The sequence below is a fragment of the Grammomys surdaster genome, unplaced genomic scaffold (genome assembly GCF_004785775.1).
Source record: "Grammomys surdaster isolate TR1022 unplaced genomic scaffold, NIH_TR_1.0 132751, whole genome shotgun sequence".
NCBI classification, from domain to species: Eukaryota; Metazoa; Chordata; class Mammalia; order Rodentia; family Muridae; genus Grammomys; species Grammomys surdaster.
Window position 1 is genome coordinate 21,313 of NW_021622157.1, and position 8,476 is coordinate 29,788.

At 47.3% G+C, this 8,476-nt stretch overlaps 1 pseudogene; it reads left to right on the forward strand.

The window, feature by feature from the left end:
* Nucleotides 1–325: 325 nt before the first annotated feature.
* LOC114615690 lies at nt 326–933 on the forward strand (annotated as a pseudogene).
* Nucleotides 934–8,476: the final 7,543 nt, after the last annotated feature.

Below are 8,476 nucleotides of genomic sequence, written 5' to 3' on the forward strand. Positions count from 1 at the left end.
GATGGTAAATGTGAGGCTGAATATAATTTTAAAAGTATTAAAAGCCCATAAGAAGGTTGCAAGCTGATGAATGCTGATATATGTGTTAAGAAGGTAACATATGTATTTCGTTCCTCTGCACGAAAACACATATACTTACACCGTATAAAGCCCTCAAGGGCACTTGAGCAGGGTGACCCTGTGGACGCAGGTGGGCATGTGGGATGGGGAGGATTCTGCATGTACCAGCTATGCTTCTGGAACTTTGAGAACAGGGATTCTGGAGAAAGCCAGAGCCGGTTTGCAGGCAACTCAGTAGTGGTCGTGCCCCCAATACACCGCAATCATGTCTATTATGTCCTATAATGGAGGGGCCGTCATGGCCATGAAAGGAAAGAACTGTGTGGCCATCGCTGCAGACAGGAGTTTTGGGATCCAGGCCCAGATGGTGACCACGGACTTCCAGAAGATCTTTCCCATGGGTGACAGGCTCTACATAGGCCTGGCCACTGACGTCCAGACAGTTGACCAGCGTCTCAAGTTCCGACTGAACCTGTATGAGCAGAAGGAAGGTCGGCAGATCAAGCCTTACACCCTCATGAGCATGGTGGCCAACCTCTTGTATGAGAAACGGTTTGGTCCCTACTACACAGAACTGTCATTGCTGGCCTGGACCTGAAGACCTTTAAGCCCTTCATTTGCTCTCTGGACCTCATTGGCTGTCCCATGGTGACGAATGACTTTGTAGTGAGTTGTACATGCTCTGAACAAATGCATGGGATGCATGAGTCTCTCTGGGAGCCCAACGTGGATCCAGAGCACCTGTTTGAAACCATTTCCCAGGCTATGCTGAACACTGTGGACTGGGACACCATCTCAGGCATGGGCATTGTTGTCCACATCATTGAGAAAGACAAGATCACCACCAGGACGCTGAAAGCCCGGATGGACTAACCTGTTCTCTAGATGGACCAACCTGTGCTCTGGTCCCATCTCCCTTTTGCTGTTTTTCTTTTTAATAAAATCGCCTTTCTTTCAAAAAAAAGAAAAAGAAAAAGAAAACAGGGATTCTGTTACATAGTTGGGAAAGTTAAAAAACCAAAACCCAAAAAACACCACAGTAGGCCAAGCCAGGAAAAGGAGAAGCAGCTCAGGGGAAGAGGCCACCTTGCCCTGGGGCAGGGGCTCAGCAGGAGAAGCCAGCCCTGCAACTCAAGCAGCCAGTAGATGCAGGAGCCTCGCCCTGAAAATTCCTGTTCCGTGAGCATTACTGCACTGGGTCAGCAGGCAGCCAGGAGCGTGTTACTATACTCCCTACCTGGGACAGTGAGCTATACACAGGACTCCTGCTCCAGATGGTGGGCCACGTGGGCTTCTCAGGACACACTCCACAAAGCCAGGAAGCTAAGGACTCCCTTCTGTACAAAAGAGAAAGGAGATGAGGACAGAGAGGCATGGTCCATGCAGTTAAAGTCAGCTTTAGCCTGGAATGCTAACCTATGGGAGGACTCCAAGACAACAGGGCCTTTGATTGGCATTCAGGTCCCACCAGCTTCCGTTGCCCTTATTAAATGCAATGTGTGTCCCCTTGGAACGTTTCTAAGTTGGAAGTTTGAGAAGCAGAGGAAAGTTCTCTACTGAAAAGAAAAAGGCATTTTACTGTCTGAAGAATAAACAGATTTCTGTCAGCCAAATGGGAGAGACTGATTTTTCCTAGATCAAATTGCCAAAGCCATGGAAACTTCCTGTGCTTTCTTGCTAGAGTGCCAGCTTCTGCTAGTGCCTCACCATGGCAGCTTTCTTCTGCAGAACAGAACTTCTCTGGGAAGGGAGGTGCTGGCTTCCACAGGAAGCTCCCTGTAGATACATAGCCACTCTTTACAGGCATCAAGGTGAGGGTGCCTAAACACCGGGCCAAAATGATGGAAGACTCAGCCTAGATCCAAGATGGTGGCTGCAAATCACATAAGGCTACCAAGTGCCTGGGAAGTCACCGTCCCATGTGTATGACACATGTTCATCTTGGGATGAGTGTGTGTCCTGCTTTGCTGATCATCTCTCTGCACACAGTGATTGTACGCTTAGTGATCATATTGTTGATACATTAAATTTGATTATTAAGTATGAGAGCTATTTGCATTTTCTTTAATGTGCACTACGATTTGGATCTTGAACACCCCAAAGGCTGATGTGTTAAAGGTTTGGCCCCTCCCTGTGAGGCGCTGTTGAGAGACAGGAAAATCTTTAAGATGTCGGGCCTTGTGAGAGGATCTTAAGTCAAGAGTGATATCCTTCAAAGGAATGGTGGGGGCTGGCCTTTCCTCCTCTCCACTTCACCCCACAAACTCTGAGACAAGGTTGGACTCACTGTGTAGCTGAGGAGACCTTGGATTTCTCATCTTCCTCCTTCTGCCTTCCAAGTGTTAGGGTTTCAGGTGTGTGCTACCATAAGCGGTTCTGAGGTGCTGGGGATGAACCCGGTTTTCATGCATGCTCAGCAAACACTTTACTTACTAATGGAGCCACAGCCTACTTCCCCTTCCTTTGTCATGAAAAGGGCACTTCATACTTCACTCTGCTTCATGCTGTGGCCTGGCTTCAGGTTCACATCCACGGCCTGGAACACACACACACACACACACACACACACACACAGATAAATTCAAGGCCAGCCCCAAGGAGGAAAGACTTCTCTGTCTCAGATCTCTATCCTTGGAGGCTCAAGATACAAAACGATTTTACAGGATGATGGTTTATAGTCTCTCAAATATTAAAAAAAATCCATTTAGTTCACATTCTGCTTCTATGGAGTGACATGGGTGTTTTAGTCTATCTTTTGCTGCTATAACAAAACGACTGAAGAGAGGTTTATTTACCTCATGTCTCTAGTGTCTGGGAAGCCATGTGGCTATTTGCTCTGAACTGAAGTATTCTCTCCCAGAGGAAAAGGTTGGAGACTCATGAGACATAAGAAAGTAAGGAATACAAGATGCAGGAACCTCAGCAGACCTAGAAAGCTCAAATTAGTTTCAAGATTCACACAGCCCCTCTCCTTGGTCCAGTGAGCAAGTATATTGTGTGGGGAGGAGGTAGAGGAGGCTCTTCTCTGAGCTGCCTGCCACAGGGAGCTGCAGGCATGAGGTACTGTGTTGTGCCCATGCCAGGGTGGGTTGCATTCCCAGCACCCACAAGGCAGCTCACAGCTCAGACAAACTAATGCTCTCTCCTGGCCTGTGAACACTGTGTGAATCTGGTGCACATATATATAGGCAAAATGCAACCCAAGTCCTTGCAAGAGCAGTCGGTGCTCTTAGCTGCAAAGCCATCTCTCCAGATCTTCTGTGTTCTTACAGAGCCACTGATGGTTGTCTGAGGGCACATTCGAACGGAAGCATAGATAATTTGGAAATGAGTCCAAGCTTATCTGGAGACTTGCTATACAGCAAAGTTGTTAGCTCAGATCACTGGGAGGAAAGTGTGTAGAGGTAAATGACTCAAGGAACAGATGACAGATGTGTGCAGTGAGGTGACATGTCTCCAGTCCCTTCACTTAGGAAGCTGAGATAGAAGGATAGTGAGTTTGAGCCAGCCTGGGATACTCTGGCAAAAAAAAAAAAAAAAAAAAATCCAGACTCTGTGGAGGAAGCAGGCGTGAGTATGGACAGGCTTAGTAAGGAGGGAGCAGAAGCTACACCAGTGATGGCATTAATGATGTAGCAGTACCATAGGATTGCAAATATAATTAATGATTATATGGTTATATATAATTTATATATTATATTAATATGCTAATACTATTAGATATATAATATACAATTATGTATTAATAAATGCATTTTATTTGTATGTAGCATTATAAAATAATATATAGAGAGAATATAAAAGTATTTTTCTCTAGTTCAGAATCACAGGACTGAAAAACACAGGCTGAGCCTAGAGCATTCCAATAGCACTGGGAAGTAAAGAAATGATCAGTCCTAGCAAGGGCTCATGCAAAGGACACAAGAGCTGCCTGCTGCATGAGAAGCCATGATACTGACAGACCGTGGCTCCAAGCTAAACCTAGAAGCCCACGCTTTAGTAAAGAGGCAGGACAAGGAGACTGCCAGCATTGGACTATGGGAGGAGGGAGCTGGGAACCCTTTGCCTGCAACTCCATAGTCATAACCCATCCAACAAGAACCAAGTGCCAGGAAGTCTCTGGGTGACAGGTGTGGCCATGATGCTGACTCAGTCCCAGGTGGAGACACCTGGCAGGTACTGTGTGAACCCAGTAATGCTGTGAACCCTGAGAGGGACTTAGTGTCCGTACTAACATGCAGCCATGTTGTGTCACATGGGATAAATGGCCAGGTGTGTCAGGTGAGGCAGATGTGAAGAACAGATGGCCTCTGTGTCCAGGTGCCAGAATCAGAGGAGACAGGAAGAGCTCCAGGCAGTGTCCAGACACATGGGGACAGCATGCAACTGTGGTCCTCGGCTGGGGAAGTACAAATTCTGGCACAGGTGGTGACATTTGCACAGGGGAGTAGGACAGTCCTCGTGTATCTGAGTGAGGGTGTCAGATTCCCTAGAACTGGAGTTATAGACAGCTGTAAGCTGCCATGTGGGTGCAGGGACTTGAACTCAGATCCTCTAGAAGGACAGCCCATGTTCCTAACCACTGAGCTATCTCTCCAGCCCCAGTCCTCTGGTTTTCTAAGGCTTCTTGATACTGTGGTCTGAAAATACTAAATAGAAAATTTTAGAGATAAATCATTCATATATTTTAATAAATATTTTTATAACTTCCAATTTTGGATCATTATTGTTACTCTCTGGTTGTGCCTAACTTATAAATTAAAATTTTGCAAGAATGTCTATATAGAAAAAACACAGTGTATGTGGGGAGACAGAAATTTCAGCATCCAATGGGGTGTGTCTTGGAGCTCCCTAGAGGGGAGTAGGCAGCATTGCCTGCACTATGAGTTTGATAAGGGGCTGGAGCTATGGCTTAACAGTTCAGAGTTCTTGCTGCTCTTCCAGAGGACCCAGTTCGGTTCCCAGCACCCATACCAGATGGCTCACAACCAGTTGGAACTCCAGCTTCAGGAGATCAACTCCTTCCTCTGGCCTCTGTCCCACCCACCCGCACATACACATAAGTAAATCAACAAAACAAACCAAAACAATGTTGTGTCCGAAGCAAGCATCCTGAATTTCACACTTGAGTAGCCAGTGCTATTTTAGGAGCCCTGATGGGGTCAAGGCTGCTGACGTGTGCTCCTGCCTGTCAAGGATCCAGAACAGCACCATGCAAAGATGTCTTTTCAGTGGGTCCATGGCTTTCAGGAAGGGAGCAGACAAGACACACCTAACACTTTCAGATACCTAGCCCTCTGTATACAGATGTGGTCAGAAAAAGTCACTGAAGGAGGGTTGGGTTACCACTCAGTGGTAGGGCGTGTGCCTAGCCTGTGTGAGATCCTGGACTTCACCTCCACACCTGAAAACAGATCCCTCAGGATCCCAGAGCACTTTCCCTACACCATGCTGTACACGATGTTGGGTCTGTCTTGCTGAGGGGTTAATGGATCCTGTAATGTTATTTTCATCTGTGTGTATATGAGTCTGCCTACTTGTCTGTATGCGCACCATGTTTGGATGGGTGCTCTTGGAGGCCAGAAGATGTCCGAGCCCCTGAAACTAGAGTTGTAGGTAGCTGGGGCTAAGGAATGGAATTCGGGTCCTTTGCAAGAGCAGTGCTTGCTATTAACTGCTGAGCCGTCTCTTCAGCGCCTTTGTTGGCTGTGAGATAGGATCTCACTATGTAACCCAGACTAGCTTCTATCCTTTAACATCCTCTTATCACCCCAAGTTCTGGGATCACAGGCTTTTACCACCATTCTGGGCCATGTGTGCACAGTTGCGGAGAAAGGCCCCAGGCAATTTTGAAGGGCTGTGATGGACTCTGTAATTTAGGGAGAAGATTATGGTACAGCAGATCCCCTGGGAGGCAGGGGGGACCACGTCTGTCACCCAAGAGGCATTGTAGAGATCTTAGGGACTGGTCAAAGATATATTTGAGGTGCCAGTGAACTCAAAAAGAAGGAAGGAAGAGAGAGAGGAAGAGAAGCAAGCAGGAAGGGCAAGAACACTCATCAAGTGCAGAACTGAAGAGTCAGCCATGAAGCAACTCTAGCCTCTGGCTTCAGTTAAACTGCTGTTTGTACACTCAATGCTTGTGACCACAAATGGAAGAGCAAATCGTAGGCTCCAATTGCAAACTGCCCCTGCCCTGCTGTGGGGCTTCTTCCATGCACACCCACCCCATCCACCCAGCTCATTGTCGCTGCCAATGCTGACTCTGCAGGAGACAGGTGATGGCTCCCCTCTGTGTGTTCAACCTTATATGCAGGACACCGAGCTTCCCCAACAGGTTCCTGAGGTTGGCTGAGGGCCAACCTCCACCCCAGGTGTGGCAACACTCAGAAGCATATTGCATGTAATTTCTTTGGCAACAACAATCAGACAGCGTGTGGATAGGACAGAGGGCAAAGGATGAATGACTTCCTCCTGTAGGATGCAGTTGTCACGAGGAGGGGCCATGACAGCAGGTGGCCCTGCTCAGTAGCCCCTTGTAGAGGACAAGGAGCCTCTGTGGGGGAGTTTGTCAGGCAACACAGAGGTGAAGGCAGGTCTCAGGAGGGGGATGGGAAAGGAACTGAGCCTAGCCAGACGGTGGGTTGGGGCTGCAGGACCTTGTGAAGAGCCCAGAGGAAGCTGTGGTGTCCGTGAGCATGCGGTGAGAAGGGCGAGCTGGGCTAAGCACAGAGGACTACAACCAAGACTTGTTCCTCAGATTGGTTTCCAAGCTTGAAAGCTCTGAAAAGCACAGCACAGCACTCTGCTCCTGAATGCCTTTCTCTCTGAGGGTGGCCCTGCACTTTGTAATTAAAAAAAAAAAACCAAACAAACAGATGCTGATTTATTGCTAGACAGACTCCCATCGAAGGCACAGGAGGCATGATTCAGATTTGTTCTGCAGGACCAAATTACACATCACTGCCTGTTATGCACTTGAGAGATTTTTAATTGAACTTTTTACTTTGGGATAATGGTAATTCACATGCAGTTGTGAGCAATAACAGAGAAGCCCCTTGTATCCTGTACCCAGCTCCTCCCAAGGCTGAAGCCCTGAAAAACTGCCCTTCCTCACACTGACCTCCGTGCCATGAAGGCCCCGGACGGCTTCATCACCACAAGCCCCTTCTGTTCCACTTTGATGGTCATATCCACACCCTCCTGCCTGTTGCCTCCAGCAGCTAATGTCCATGTCTGTAATTTTGTCATTTCTACAGTTCTATGAATAGACGTGGAAACTACGTGGACAGGCTTCTTCATGCAGCGTGATTGTCAGCTCATCATACTTTTCAAGACTTAAAATTTGTATGCATATAAACTACAGCACACACTCATTATTCCAGCACTCCAGAAATGGAAACAGAAGAATCAGGAGTTTATGTTTGTCCTTGGCTACATAGAGAGATGTAGGGCTGGCGAGATGGCTCAGTGGTGATTGCCACCAAGCCTACTGACTTGGGTTCCAGCCTCTGGACACACAGGTGGAAGGGGAGAACTGACTCCTGAAAGTTTTCCTCTGAGCTTCACTGATGTACCCACCTCAAACACACACAAGCACATACACTCACACACACATACACACACACACTCACACACACATACACACATATACACTCACACACAAGCAATACACTCACACACACATACACACACACTCACACACATACACACATATACACTCACACACACAAGCAATACACTCACACACACATACACACACACACACTCACACACACATACACACACATACTCATACACACATACACACATATACACTCACACACACATACACACACACACTCACATACACATACACAGACAAGCACACACACTCATCCACACACACAAGCACACATATACACATATAGTTAGGGGAAAATAGAATTCAAATCTGACCTGGTGCATATGGGAACCTTGTCTCAAAAACAAACAATCAAACACACACACACACACACACACACACACGCACACACACAGAGTCTACATGCTTTGTTATGGCTGAGAGTCTGAGCAGATAGATCTAGCAATTGTTGGCTTGATGCACAATTGTGAGGACCTGAGTTCAGATCCTGCCCATGCCTGTAATGCTGGCTCCAAGAAGAGACAAGAGAGTCACTGGGACTTCTTGGCTTCCAGCCAAGAAACCACAAGCCCGGGTTTAGGGAAAGACCTGTCTCAAAGGACCAAGTGGACAGTTACAGATGTGTCCTCACATCTGGCACCCTTTTCTGTCACAAGTGCACTCACCTGTGCACAAATGCACATGCACACACATCCTTGTACTCACCTGTGCACACATGCACACACATCCTTGCACTCACCTGTGTACACATGCACACACATCCTTGCACTCACCTGTGCACACATGCACACA